Here is a 15,528-nt window from a genome sequence, read left to right as displayed (position 1 = left end):
CAAGGCACACAGGAGAAGTGCCCATCTGCTTCTCCACACTCCTCCACACCTCCACACCCCCCTCACTACTACTTCTTCTTCTTCTTCTTCTTCTTCTTCTTTTTTTTTTTTTTTTTTTTTTTTTTCTTTTCTGAAGTGAGAAGAGGGGAGGCAGAGACAGACTGCTGCATGTGCCCAACCAGGATCCACTTGGCATGCCTGCTAGGGGGCGATGCTCTGCCCATCTGGGGCATCGCTCCCTTGCAACCAGAGTCATTCTAGCACCTGAGGCGGAGGCCATGGAACCATCCTCAGCACCCCGGCCAACATTGCTCCAATGGAGCCTTGGCTGCAGGAGGGGAAGAGCTGCAGGAGGGGAAGAGAGAGAGAGAGAGAGAGAGGAAGGAGAGGGGGAGGGGTGGAGAAGCAGATGGGTGCTTCTGCTGTGTGCCCTGGCCGGGAATCAAACCCGGAACTTCCACATGCAGGGTCAACGCTCTACCACTGAGCAAACCAGCCAGGGTCCCTCTTAACTTCTTTTTCTCTGTCTCTGTCTCTCTGTCTCTCTCATTCTCTCTCTACCCCACACACACCTCCCTCACACACTTCTGCAGCCATAGCTCCATTGGAGCAATTTGGCCCCTGGGCTGAGGATGACTCAAAAGGCCCGCCTCAGGCTCTAGAAGAGCTCAGTTGCTGAGCAACCAAGCAATGCCCAAGATGGGCAGAGCATCGCCACTATCCAGGTCTGCGCGCATGCGGGAGTCTTTTTCTCTGCCTCCCCTCCTCCCACTGAATAAAAAAAAAAAAAAAGAAAAAAAAAAATCTCATCCCACGCAACAATTTAAGCCCAGAGATCTCTTCCTCTCTCCAATTCACTCTTATTTTAAATTCAAGTCTGTTGACACCACCTAGCATAAAGATGTTTTGGGCTCATCAACAGAACCTTTAGTGACATATTGATGAAAAATGGGTTATCCTTCCTCACCTCAAATCATCTGTATGAAAAACCCCTGAGGAAACAGAAAGGTGAACAGTGTCCTCAGGGGCCTCTGAACGAGCCACATCTTTGGGGAGATCTATGGAGGTTTTCCTCTTGGAGACCATCAATCCTTTACCGGATCTTCTTATTCAAAGGCACCGTTTGCAAGTCCCACTCCTGAGGACAAGCAGTAAAGGGGAATCCCAAACCCACGTCAACCTTACCTGCTGCAAGGAGGAGTCCCCCCAACTATCTCAATAACCAACCAGTCAGGGACACTCAGTCCCTCGGCTCCCTCTGCTGGGAGTCCCCAATTTTCACGACCTCCTTCTGTGGGTCACCTGAGCGTCCTGGACTAGCCAGCTCCCCACCCGCGCTCTGGAAGGAAAGGTCTATCTCTGCCCTCATTGGACTGCACAGGTTGACCCGTCCTCCCGTGCCCGCGGGCACTGGTCTTACCCTTTCTCTCCCAGAAGAGCTCCATCGCGCCGTCCAAGAGGCGACATCTCCGCGCGCCCGGGGCCCCGGGGCCCTACTGGGCCTGGCGCGGGTGCGGACGCGGCCTGGCGCCGCCGCGGGTGTGCGCTCGGGTTTGGGGAGCGGGGCCAGGCCCGCTCCGCCCGCGCCAGCCCGGGCCGGACACGTGGTGCCTTCGCCGCCCGCGCGTTCGGATCTGGACGACCCCTTGGGTTCTGCGGCGGACCGCCGCCCGGGTCCGAACCGAGCAAGGAGAAGGGCGGAGACCAAAGGGCGGTCGCTGGGAGCTGGGGCGCGGCCCGGGCCGCACGCGGCGAGCGCAGGGGTCGTGCGTCCCGGCTCCGGACCCGCAGCCTCGGCCCCTGTCCGCAGGCGCCCTGCCGCTCGCGCCGCAGGTCCGTTTCCCGAAGCCACGCGGGGCGGGGCGGCGCGGCGCACTGCAGTGGCGCCGGGTTCCCCGCGTTGGAGGAAACGGCTCAGGGCGGGCGGGCGTGCGTTGCACGCATACCGGGGGCCAACGCGCGGAGCCGCCTCGTGGTCTAACCTGCCCCCGCCCTGGAGGTGCAGACTGCTGACGGTCGCAGCGTCGACTTAAGGTGGCCTTTAGGCCAGTCGCTCCCTGGGAAAATTCCTTCCGCGCCCTCAGCCTGTCTGGGGATAGGTAAAGAGTCAAGGCTCAGGATTTTCGACTTCACCGATGACCTTGGGGGCCAGGTCTCAATAAGATGTCTTTATCCGATTTCCAGATCCCGGGGATAAGTTTGGCTATTCACTTTATTGCTTTCAGGAGATAATAGTGATTGGGTTTTAAAAACTAAATAAAATACCACAGGCGTCTTTAATTAATATCGTGTGATAGAGATATCATTTCTATTGACGTTAGGTAGGGCTGAAGAAAAACCTCAAGACTGGGAGAAAAACGGTTCTAGTTTGAGTCCAAATGCAAAAAGAATCCACCAGTCACACTACCTGCTATTCTGGGAAGGTACTTTCTTCCCACAGAATTGCCAGAGCCCCAGGGAGCCCCAACCAGAACATTCATCTTAACTAAAGAGCTTCGTGATGAAATTGGTTGCATAGTCCTGTCCTACTATAGCTAAGGGTCAAAGGGCAGCCACCGCAGTGGCTGCTCCAGGTGACTTTCTGATTATTCCTTTTTTTTTTTTTTTACAGAGAGATAGAGAGTCAGAGAGAGGGACAGATAAGGACAGACAGAGAGGAAGGGAGAGAGATAAGAAGCATCAAGTCTTTATTGCGGCACCTTAGTTGTTCATTCATTGCTTTCTCATATTGCCTTGACCAGGGGGCTACAGCAGAGTGAGTGACCCCTTGCTCAAGTCAGTGACCTTGGGCTTCAAACCAGTGACCATAGGGTCATGTCTATGATCCTACGCTCAAGCCAGTGACCATAGGGTCATGTCTATGATCCTACACTCAAGCCAGTGACCCCACGCTCAAGCTGGTGAGCCCACGCTCAAGCTGGTGAGCCCACACTCAAGCTGGCAACATCGGGGTTTTGAGCCAGGGTTCTCCATGTCCCAGTCTGATGCTCTATCCATTGTGCCACAGCCTGGTCATGCTATTTGCTTACTCTTAATTTAATCTTTACTTTTACCCCTAAAAAGTGTGTTCCGTATAGAGGCTGATTTTGGAGAAGAGCATCCTTGTCCTGACCGACCCTTTCTCCTTCCCTGGCTCCCCTCTTACCTGTTCACTAAAGTTTAGCACACACAATCAGCTTGAAGCACAATGGACTTGTATTTATGTGCGGGAGATCTCTGCAGTGCAAAATTTATACAGTTGAAACACACCAGTCTCACATTGCTTAACTTGGGACATACTAAATGCATAAAACACTTTATTCTTTTGTCCCAGCTCATTTTCCCCTATCATCTCTTCTCTCCTCCTCCTTTTTCATCATAAGGCTCAGACTAAGATTTCTTCTGCCTGGTGGTTTCTAATTTCTAGAAACCCCTCCCTTCATTAATAATCTAGATTCATAACATAGTGGAACCCCATCACAACAAAAATTCTTCTTTTGCCAAATCTTGACATTACTAGATCTTAGTATGTACCTTGGTCTGCCCACCCTTCTCTGTTGAAGATTCGACCAGTAAATTTAAGCTTCCCTTGATCTTTAACAGAGGTATGTACATGAATATAGAATGAAAATGTGGTAGCACCTAATCACTCTTACCTCAGCACAGTGGGCTACCCCCAATTATCTGGGACTCAGCTTTCTGTTCCTGAAAGTATCTGCCAAAATTTCCCCTTGACTGTCAATGAGTTACTGCTGAGTCCTACTGACCTTGGCTTTATACTCTATAAATAAAGAAAGTTGAAGAGATTCAATGACGTACTACTTATGAAGATACTTTGAAATCAGTTAAGTGTTTTGCAAATGTATTTATATTCTCTCCATCAAAGTCATCTCCATCAAGAACATTCCCCCTATCACCCCAAAAAAGAATATTTCCACCTGCCTCAGTTTTTGGGAGAGCCAAACATTGCCCATTTACATGTTAAGCTTAGGGCAAGAGTACATTTGGGAAATTTGTAAATGTATAAAATCCTTAAGGGACAGAGATGGCAAATAAGTTGACCCATGTCTACCATTTTAGCTCTGATATCCAATGCCAACATCACTAATGTATTGTGGTCCTCAAATTTCTATGCACTCAAATGTCACCTCACAAGCTTTCTCAACAGTGTCACAGGCAGCCTCTGTGATTGGCACTGGCCCTTCAGTGGAACCTATTTGGCACTTCTGATGTAAGATAAATCTATAAATAATTATGCACATATTTGATTTCAAAGATACATACCTTTTTTTTTTTTTTTTTTTTTTTTTTTTTTTTTTTTTTGCATTTTTCCGAAGCTGGAAACGGGGAGGCAGTCAGACAGACGACAGAATCCCACATGCACCTGACCAGGATTCACCTGGCACGCCCAGCAGGAGGAGATGCTCTGCCCCTCTGGGGCGTCGCTCTGTTGCATCCAGAGCCATTCTAGCGCCTGAGGCAGAGGCCACAGAGCCATCCTCAGCGCCTGGGCCATCTTTGCTCCAATGGAGCCTTGGCTGCGGGAGGGGAAGAGAGAGACAGAGAGGAAAAAGAGGGGCAGGGGTGGAGAAGCAGATGGGCACTTCTCCTGTGTGCCCTGGCCAGGAATCGAACCCGGGACTCCTGCATGCCAGGCTGATGCTCTACCACTGAGCCAACCGGCCAGGGCCAATACACAACATTTTTAAGGATTGCAATTATATTGTATGTATGAAGAATGTGTGGGTTGTGTACATATATGAATTATGTTTGTATATATATTGATGTATGCATTTTTAAATTTCATTTATTAATTTTAGAGAGGTGGGGGGACCAGGAAAAGATGAGGACCAGGAAGTATCAACTCCCATATGTGCCTTGACCAGGCAAGTCCAGAGTTTCGAACTGGCAACCTCAGCATTCCAGGTCATATTGATGTATGTATTGTATGTGAGATAATTCTGTGTTTTGAAGTGTGAGTGCATTCAGAAAGGTACAATATCACAAGTGTAAATTTTCAAAAAGTGAATATACCCATGTAACCAGCCCCAGAATAAAACAAAATATTACCAACATCCCAGAAGCCTCTCTGATGTCCCCTCCCAGTCACTGTCTCCCCCAGAGGTAACCGCTCTCCTATTTTCTGACATTTATAGATGCATTTTGCCTGTTTTTGAATTTCATACCAAGTATATTCTTTTTGTGTTGTACTTCTCTACTCAATGTTAACTTTGAAAGATTCATTTCTATTTTTGGATGCAATAAGAGCTATTTGTTCATTCTCACTGCTGTACAGCACTCCCTTGTCTGACTATATTTCAATTCATTTATCCTTTCTACTACTGAGGGACTTTGGGTCGTTTTCATTTTGGGACTGTTACAAATAGTACAATAATATTCTTCGGCATGTCTTACGGTGAAGTTGTGTGTGTATTTCTGTGGTGTACATAGCTAGAGGAGGATTTCTCCAGGGTACAGATATATTCAGATTTAGCTCATGCTACCAAACAGTCTCCCAAAGAATTTATACCTAGTTACAGTCCCACAAGCAATGTGTGAATGTTCCAGCTGCTCTTCCTTCCTCCTAGACAAGACTTGTCTAGTTTTTTTTCATCTTGGCCATTCTGCTGTATATGTGGTCATATTACAGTGCATTTAATTTACATGGCTGTGATAAGGACCTTTTTTTATTAGTCCTTTGGATACTCTCTTTTATGAAATATCTGTCCAGGATTTTGCATGTTGTTTAATGGGTTTTATTTTTTTCTTTTTAAAAATTTTGTAAGAGTTCCCATATAGTATGGATGTGACTTCTTTGTGACATATTGGTATAGCAAACATCTTCTGTGTGAATAATTTTAACTTGCAGTTCATTCATAGTGAAGCCAGTCCAGAAGTTTTGGTGTCCTGTAGAATCTCTGAGCAGATTTGACAAGATCCCAGAGGTAGGCTTCTTTCCTGAACAACTGAATCAGTAACTCCATCTCTGGGGGTGGAGGTTGGCTCTGCATTTTGGCTATCTTTGTATTCCCAATGCCCAATAAAAGGTATTCTACATGTTGACACAGATAATTTAAATTTAATCTTTAGTTCAAGATACATTCTTTGCCTGACCTGTGGTGGCTCAGTGGATAAAGCGGCAACCTGGAATACTGAGGTTGCTGGTTCAAAACCCTGGGCTTGTCCAGTCAAGACACATACAAGAAGCAAATACTGTGAGTTGATGCTTCCCACTCCTCCCCCTCCATTTCTGTTTTATCTCTCTAAAATCAGTTAGTAAAATCTCTAAAAAAAAAAAAAAAGAAAAACATTCATTCTTTTACCAAACTATATACACTTTAATTTGAACATTGCCTCATGGATTAAAGTAAATAACACAGTTGGTAGCACATTTTATTTTGCAAAATAAAAATGTATCATTGCATGTTTACTCTGTATTCATGATATAAGAAACTCTCTAATACAATGGCCACAAATATTCTCATAGAAAAATCAAAGTCATTTAAAATTATTTTTTTTATCTTATTCCTCACAAAATGATGATATGATTTAAAACATTTTAAAGGAGATTATGTGATTTTTTTAAGTTTCAGCTAAAGAGGTTTGTGGTTCAAAATCAGTTGGGGTTTGTTGCTCTGGAGGGGCAATGGGTAGAAATGAACAAGCTGCAGGTTGTGACTGATGACTACGAGCACCAGAGAGAGCTGCCTAACAACGCAAAGACTCCTTTCAGGGGGCCTGGAGAACCCCTTATGATGAGTATTCGCATGTAATTTGACTTTCCATTTGGATGGAAATTTCCACGGTGGGTCAGATCTGATGACCTCTAACAGCGCCTTGCAGCTTTAAATTCTCTCTCTATTTTTTTTACAATGTAAGAGACCCTTACACAGTACAAACAAGTCTTTCCCTGGAGGCAGAACCTCCCCAACCCCATTCCTTGCCCTGGTTCCAGAGGCACATGCCAAAAGGTTTTGGAAGTCAGCGTTGGAGGGAGTTTTTGCCAAAGGGATACTTGACTGTCCTTGATTTAGCAGGGCGGTTTTCATTAGACTTCTTTCTTCCTTTTGGGTTTATTCTTGCTCTGTATTTTTAGAGACTCCTACCTCCCTCAGATAGATTCAAGATGTTCTGTGAAATGGGACTAGAGAGGCTAGAGCTGAGTGGAAGGCAAGATTGACAGTGAGACCCCTCAATCTTCCATTTACAAAGGATAATTTGTTCAGCATTAAATGTAAAAAGCTCTGCCTGATGGTTGCATTATAACCAGTGCGCTGTCTTGTCAACCAACGTGCTGGGGAACAGGTTTCTAAAACTCACTCCTTTCAGTCATTATATTGCCTTTGAGTGAGAGCCTCCAAGCACATTCAATGAAATTTAGTTCATAATTGTCAGATATCAAAATGATGGATGCAACTAAAAGGATTTTAGACATTTGGGCCAATCAGGCCCTCTGTTCTAGAAGCTGCATGAGGTATCGTATGAATCTGCCCCTTGAAATTGAAAAGAGGACCATGTGAATGACCGGACACCTGGCTTTAGTTATTACAAATCCCGACTCACTTGCCACCCCACACACTGGCTTCAATGGGCAGGGCTTAGGGCTGGCCTACCTCCAACAAACAAAACTATTTGTAGGAAGTTATTGACTTCACGGTGCGCTAAATCCGGAGCTGAATTCTCATGCTGAAAACCCACATCGGAAATATTTCACTTAGCTTCTTAGCTCGCGTTTCCAAGTGTTGTAGGAGAGTTTTTGGCAGTGTTAAATCTTATGTTAGGAAGTGAACCATGCCGGAAACTCGCAGGGTATGTCCCAAACTATTCAGCACACTGTGCCAGTTCCTAGTATTGTAAAAGTTTTGGTATGAAGTAAGTAACATGACATTTCTATCTCTAATATATAGAGTGTGTACCCACAACAGGGAAATTATACCAATTCTGGTAGAAAACCAAGCAGCATATCAAGGTTGGGCATAATTTTTTGCACACCGGTAAGACTGGCACATTACATTCAAATTTAGAAACTAGTTGAAGTTTAATATTGCCTCAGGAACATTTGTGGGATTCCAGGGCAAATATGATTATTTTGTAAACAGCCAAGGCACACGGTCTTTAAACACTATAGAGATCTCTGACCTAGCCTCAGCAAACCTTTGAATAGGGCAGAATGCCGCCAGGTGAGAACATTCATTTTAAAATTCTCCTTGGTTATACATAGTTGTGTTTGTGAATCCTTGAGTCTATGGTAAAAGTTTTCTACATACTGTCAGGCCCAGATCCAGTCATGGACTAACCACATTAAAAAAAATCTTTTAAAGGGTACTTATTAAGTTTACACAGGTAATATTGAGGAGCCACTGAGCCACTTCACCCGCAGGCGTTGTAAGGTACCAAAAACTACAGAATTAATATTAATATTTTAAGAGGCTTGGAGAACATTTTATTAATTTGGGTTAAGGTGTGCAGAGAAATTGTGAGAATAGTCTCTGTACTGTGTGATTGGCATAACCAGGATGGCCCTTGGCATTGTATTGTAAATGCAAGGGGGAGGAAAACATGGATCCCCAGACAATCCACCACACCTGTGGGGAAAGGGGTGAATGGCTAGCCAGGTGCAGGGAGAGAAAAGCCAAAATAAACCTTTTCTTATAGCAATGAACCACTTGCGGGTATTTGTCCCCACGGAAACTACCTCTCCTATGTAAATGCGTGTAGTTAACATGTGTGACTCTGGACAGAGAGATGGCGGATAAACACTAGATAATACTGGAATGCCTTTTAATATGTAAAAAGATATCTTTCTGCCATTGTGTTGGCTTGTAAATTTTGTTTTCTCCAAAATAATGTATGGCTTGCAAATTGAACGTGGTCCTATCATGTTAAAGGACATATGACTATAACCAATAGTGGTAAGGGGCTCCTAATTACAATTTTTGCTTCTGTACTTCCCATTTACAAAACTATAAAAACTAAGTAGAACAAAAGGCTGATGCGCACTCTCCCTCAGACCTTTGTCAGAGTTGCTGCCGCTTGGCCAAGCTAGACAATAAAGCTTTGATGTGTAATCAGCAGACTTTGTTCGTGTCTTCAATGTTTCGGGTCCCTCCGGATTAGGATTAACATTTTGGGGGCTCGTTCCGGAATCGAAGGACTGCTCTCCGTCTGCACACCAGAGCTTTCTTGTTCAACCCCTGGTAAGTAGAACAAGGTCGCGACTGTTTGTTGCCACGCAAGCCCTGGCTGACGAGCTGGGAAAGGGCTGGTGGCTGTCTCTCCTGGGATGCAAGGTTAGGAGATTTGGGGGGGCAGCCCGCTTTTCGGGAACCCCATTTGAGTTTAGATATTCCGAGCTCGAGGAAAGGTGGCACCCTGTTTATCTATCTGTTTTTGCTGTTTGTCTGTTTTTGTCACTGCATTCATCAAAGCTTTTAGAGAGTGAAGCTTTTAAGTACAGTGTGGGGGGAAAGAAGGGAAGGTGTGGGCGTGTGTGCGCTGAGGGGGGCCGGCCGTGTGTGGCGGTTTTGGGGATTCCCCATGTGTTTTCCCCAGCGGACCGCCTGTTGCCCGGAGGTGCTTCCTACACCCGCTTGGTTTCCTCTGCGTGCGCTTGTTGTGGGCCCCACGTTCAGTGCGACGCCCGCGCCTCACCCTCCTGCCTTGCGCCTCTGGCCCTCCCTGCCGTGGGCGCCCGGCTAGCCCGAGGGCTTGTGCCCTCTCTCACCGCGTGGATCAGCGGCACCTCTTTGGCATCCCGGGCTGGTTGTGTGGGGTGCTCCTGGGGCCCCGCATCATTGTGAGGGAAGCGCCTTTTCCGGGCGTGCAGGGGGAAGTTGTGCGCTGGCTGCTGCGGCAGGGTTTGGTGGCCCCGCCCCAGCGAGGTTGGACGGTGTTTGGCTGGGGGGAAAGAGAGGGGCCCAGTCGGTGTCCTGGGGGCCCCGGGACCGCTTCTGTGCCTGGAGAGGGGCCCGCGGGGGCGCATTTCAGGAAACACCAGTGCTCGGTGGCGGAAGCAAAAGTGGTAGCTTCCCAGGTCAGCGGGGGTTGAGGCGGATTTCGGCTGCTGGTTCTTGCAGTTCTTAGAATTTATGAATGGTTGGAAGACTGAGATGCTTTTTAAAGTTGTGTTATTTGTTGCATCCACCGGGTATGAGAACAAACGTCGGAGTCTTTCAGGAGCTTAGATCGTACTTTATTGGCCAAGTTTAACCTGCGCAGTGGCAAACTCCCAAGATGTCCAGAGACACCGTACCCACAAGGGGCTGCAAATGAGAGTCGCGCCTGGCGCTTACAGCTAGGTTCTTATATATATCCTAAGTGAGCAAGCATTATACAGAAGCAGACATGGCAGTTAGCTATTCACTAGGGAGGTGGTACGCAGCATAGCAACAGGGGCAGCGTTTAGCTTAGTGGCGAATTTCAAACATAAACTTCTGATAAGGGTCTCTGACCAATAGAATGCAGGATGTTTGTCCTCCTTTGTGCTGATCTTCTTTGTTCTCAGCCTCACAGGGGCCCTATCAGCACTTCCCTGTTCCTGCTCCTTTAATAGTTACACTCTGGCAGCCACAGCACACCTCCCCGAATCTAACATTCCCCCATCTCTTTTGGGCATAAATCAAACCCTTGATTTTTCATCAGTGGGGAGACTGGTGTAAGGTTGGGACAGAACCATTAACTTTACCACATCTACCCTTTCCTTTACGAATGCAAGGAGCTTATTAAGGATTATTGGTCCAAAGGTAAGAGCCAATAAGAATAATATGAGGGGTCCAGCAATTGCGGATATGAGGGTAGTTAACTAAGGAGAAGTCTTGAACATAGAGGCATACCAGCTAGGGCTGTCTTCTTCTAGGTTCCTATTCTTTAATCTGTTTGCAAGTATCTTGATATTCTCTCTAATTACCCCAGAGTGGTTAGCGTAAAAACAACATTCTTCTCTTAAAGCAGCACACAGTCCTCCTTGCTCAAGGAGGAGGAGGTCTAGCCCTCTCCTATTCTGAAGGGCTACCTCGGCTAGGGAGTCTATTTGCTTCTCGAGGTATATTACCTGGTTTTGGAGAAGCGCAATATCTTTGGAGAATGTCTTGGATAGCTGTCTGAGGGTAAGTTCCTCTTGAATGAGGGATGCTGTCCCTACTGCTGCTGACCCTACAATTTCTATGGTAGCTATGATAGGGATAAGGAGTGGAGCTTGTTTTGCCCGCCTCGGGGGAATAACAAGGAATTTGGGGTTTCCCCCATACAGATATACCTGTGGAATAATATAAGCACTTACACAAAGTTCAGGATGAGTGGGGACTATACACTTGAAGATACCTTGAGTGCACACAAACCATAGTCCTTCAGGTGCCTTCATTACTTTTGGGCCCTCTAGGGTGGCAGGTAGAGTTTCTTGGTTAAGGCAATAGTCACTGTAATTGGAATTAGCTAAGGTGAAATTTGCCAGGAGGTAGCAGGTTCCTTTCCCATGGAACTCTGCTAAAGTGAGAGATCCTTCTGAGAAATAATCCTTTATCTGATCCTGGTTCTGGTCCCTGGTAAGGATTACTGTAATGGGAGCCAGTTCCCCTTCTCTCGAGGTGTTGGCTCCTAGCCCTACATAGAAAGGGGGTCTGGGACTAAGGCAAAGCCAACAAGATTCTGTAATTTCAGGCTGTGTCTTGTTAAAGAAGGGAAATACCTTATCCAGTAAATCTAGGGCATACATCTCTTGGTGGTGTGGTCTTTCTAGTAACGGGCTGGGAGTGTAAAAAGGCAACTTATGGTCCTGCTCTCCTGGCTCGACTGGGACAGAGCCTACAGTAGGAGTCGTGGCAGCTCCGCTCTGGTCTGGGCCTGTCTTACTGTCCGGGAGCTCAGGTGCTGCTGGAGTGAGTGCTGCCGGGAGGCTGACAGGGGGCCTAGAAGGCCTGAGTGGCAGCCTGTTCCCTACTCCTCGAAGGAGAGGTCTGTTCTTTGTAGGAAGTTTTCTAATGGTGAAAAAGGTACCTGGGTCATTTCCCCATACATATAATCGTAGTCCCCAGGTTTTTCCTAAATTCCAACTCGGGTCTTGAGGCTTCTGAATGGTAATAATGGTAGGGTTGCAATTATCTTTAGCACAGTTATCATTCTGATCATCATTGGGCCTTTTCCCCCCTAATCTAGTCCCTAATCGAAGAAGACTTATGTCTGGGTCTGGTTTCGGTGGACTCCATTGAAATTCACTGACTAGGGTCTCACAACTCCACTTTTTACAAAAATAATCTGAGTGAGACCCGCATATGCGACGCCGTCCGGAAGGGGGTTCGGGGCAAGCATAGTGTGAAGTATACCATAAGGCCCTATTTTTCACATTTGGGTCACACCCATTACCTAAGGTGTATGAGCTAGGCAAATCATCAGTGAGAGGGCTCCTGGCTGAATCAGAATGTCTCCAAGCTGCTGGTGAATCACAAAACTTGTCTTCAAAGAACTTTGATAAGTCAGCTTGGAGAATTATGGGGTTGTTATTATCCCAGGTGTTATTCTGTGCTATAACTGTGCCATCTGCTGTCCTGATTAAAACCCATTCCTGCAACTCTAGTCCCTTACTGGGTAAACAATAAAGAGTCATCAGTCCTAAGTGGAGGAGAAGGTGAGCTTTAGAGGCTCTCCAGGGGTCCGCTTGACTTGCCATCTCCGAGATCCTTCGTCGGGTGCTTGGGCCGGCTTCACGTGGGAGAGGTGGATCCAGTAGGGCTTTTCAGCTACCTTAATAACTGTGGGTGTACTCAGGATCACCTGGAAAGGTCCATTCCACCGCAGCTCAAGGTTGCCCCGTCGGTGGTTGAGAATCCACACCCACTGTCCAGGTTCCAGTGGCTCCAGTAGTCGGGAGCTGTGTTTTGCATTCGATTGGGCTGATCTCTGGAGGGCCTGCACCTCATTTCTGATGTGCTGCAGGGCCTGCAAGGACTTGAGGAAATTATGATTAGAAATCTCTAGTTCCCCTCTGGTCAATCGAAGTACAAGGGGCACAGGTTGCCCAAATAAGATTTAATAAGGGGTCCATTTATTGAGATAGGGGGGTACATCTGGTTCTAAAAAGGGCGAAAGGGAGGAGCTCAACTTAGTTTTCACTGGTATCCTCTCTCAGCTTAATTATAGTTTCCTTCAGAGTCCTGTTCATTCTTTCTACCTGTCCTGAACTTTGGGGCCTATCAATGCAATGCAATTTCCAATTAATACCTAACTTAGTGGCTAATTCTTAAAATATCCTGGATATGAATGCAGGTCCATTGTCTGATCCTAGGGCTAGGGGAATGCCATATCTAGGTATAATTTCCCTTAATAAGACTTTGAAAATTGTGGAAGCAGCCTCTCCTCGCATGGGGAATGCTTCCACCCATCCTTAGTAGGTGTCTACTAATATTAATAGATACTTATAACCTGACTTCCTAGGGGTCATCTCTGTAAAATCTATTTCCCACAGTTCTCCCAGAGCTTTCCCCCCGATACCTCACAAAGGGGGGTAGCTTTTTATTCTGTGCATTTACTCTGGCACAGATGCTGCACCTCGAGACAATGGAGTGGACAATATCCCTGATGTTGGGCCCTACATAATACTTCCTGATAAGTTGTTCTAGCTTGTTTTGTCCTAGATGGGTACTAATATGAATATCTCCTACTATTTCTCTTACTATTCCCTGGGGTAAATAGAGCTGGGAGTCAGGAAGCTCTATCCATCCCTGCTGATTTTTCTTCCCCTGTAACTGCGTCCCTTCCTTCTCCTCTTCTGGGGAATATCTAGGATCTGGAGGTAGCGTTGGCTTAGGCAGCAATGGCAGAAGGCTTTCTTGTGGCCCAGTGGCTGCCTCTCTTGCAGCTGAGTCTGCTAGGTTGTTACCCTTTACAATAGGCGAGTCCTCTCTCTGGTGTCCTTTGCAGTGGATGATGGCAACTTTGGTAGGTAGCCAGATGGCATTTAGGAGGGCAAGAATTTCATTGCAATTTTTAACGTCTTTCCCCCCTGCTGTCAGTAAGCCTCTCTCCTTGTATATGGCTCCGTGGATGTGGGCAGTGGCGAATGCATACCGGCTGTCAGTATAGATGTTGACAACTTTTCCCTCTGCTATCTGTAAGGCCCTGGTTAGTCCTATCAGCTCTGCCCTCTGTGCAGATGTCTCTGTGGGCAGTGCTTTCTGCCACAGGACCTTATCTCCCATGGTCACTATTGCCCCTGCATACTGCTGTCCATCCTTGACAAAACTGCTCCTGTCAGTAAAGAGAGTCAGGTCTGCCTTTTCGTAGGTCTGATCCCTTAAGTCTGGATGGGAGCCAGTCACTGTATCAAGGATTTGTTTGCAACTGTGGACCAAAGTGGAGTCCGGTATTGGCAACAGGGTCGCTGGGTTCAGGGCCGCAGTTTTGAGGAACTGAACAGATGGAGGGTTCAGCAGCTGAGCCTGATACTGCGTTAGCCGTGCATTAGATAGCCACCTGTCAGGAGGTGCTCGCAGCATTTGCTCTACGTAGTGTTCCCCAATGACTTTGATGTCCTGCCCTAAAGTCAATTTACTAGCCTCCTTGACTAGTATGGAGGTGGCAACAAGTGTCCTCAGACATGTTGGCCATCCTGAGGCTACAGGATCAAGTTTCTTGGACAGATAGGTGACAGGCCTCTTCCACAGCCCAAGTTCCTGGCTCAGTACCCCTAGAGCTACCCCTCCCTTTTCTGCTATAAATAGCTGAAAGGGTTTGGCCAGATCTGGCAGGGCCAAAGCTGGGGCAGCCACCAGGGCCTCTTTCGGTGCTTAGAACGCTTGCTTCTCCTTATCTGTCCATGTGAACTGCTCTTCCTTACCCCTGGTTAGTTCATGCAGGGGTTTAGCTAGTTCTGCAAAGCCTAATATCTACAGTCGGCAGTATCCTACTGCACCCAGGAATTCTCGTACCTGCCTCTTGCTGGTAGGCTCAGGGATCTGCAAGGCTGTCTGGATTCACTGGCTGGACAATATTCTTTGCCCTCCCTGTAAGTTATACCCCAAATAACTTACAGTTTGCGTCACAATCTGGGCCTTCTTGGCGGAGACTTGATACCCTATTCACCTGAGATCTTAAAGCAGGTCCGAGGTAGCTTCTTCACACTCTCCTTCGTTCTTGGCAGCTATGAGGATGTCATCCACATACTGGAGCAGTACGGTTGACGGATGGGAGGAACAGAAAGCCTGCAGATCTTTGCTGAGGGCTTCATTAAAAATGGTGGGGGAATTCTTAAACCCTTGTGGTAGTCTGGTCCAAGTGAACTGCCCCACCAGTCCATTAGCCGGGTCATTCCAATCAAAGGCAAAGATCTCTTGGCTCTGAGGTGCCAAGGGAATACAAAAGAAGGCATCCTTCAAATCCAGGAAAGAATAATAGGTATGGGCAATGAGCTCAGTAAGGTATACGGGTTGGGCACCGTGGGATGAATAGTCTCTACCTGTGCATTCACTTCCCGCAAATCCTGGACCGGAGGATAGTCTTGGTTCCTTGGTTTCTGGACGGGAAGCAGCGGGGTGTTCCAGGCTGATTGGTACCTTTGGA

The 15,528-nt window shown here is 47.0% G+C and overlaps 1 protein-coding gene across 2 annotated transcripts in view; it reads right to left on the bottom strand.

The window, feature by feature from the left end:
- Nucleotides 1–1,905, bottom strand: part of SYBU (syntabulin) — a 123,773-nt gene extending 121,868 nt beyond the window's left edge. Inside the window, exon 1 of one of the 2 annotated variants that reach the window (XM_066265803.1) lies at nt 1,421–1,905. The gene's annotated coding sequence lies outside the window, so the exon portion shown is untranslated. The remainder of the gene's footprint in view (nt 1–1,420) is intronic. The other variant, XM_066265802.1, reaches the window with a different exon arrangement.
- Between the last annotated feature and the right edge of the window lie 13,623 nt (nt 1,906–15,528).

This window comes from Saccopteryx bilineata, chromosome 3 (assembly GCF_036850765.1).
Source record: "Saccopteryx bilineata isolate mSacBil1 chromosome 3, mSacBil1_pri_phased_curated, whole genome shotgun sequence".
Classification (NCBI taxonomy): Eukaryota; Metazoa; Chordata; class Mammalia; order Chiroptera; family Emballonuridae; genus Saccopteryx; species Saccopteryx bilineata.
Note: the sequence above shows the minus strand (reverse complement) of the source record. Positions and strands in the feature narration are given on the sequence as shown.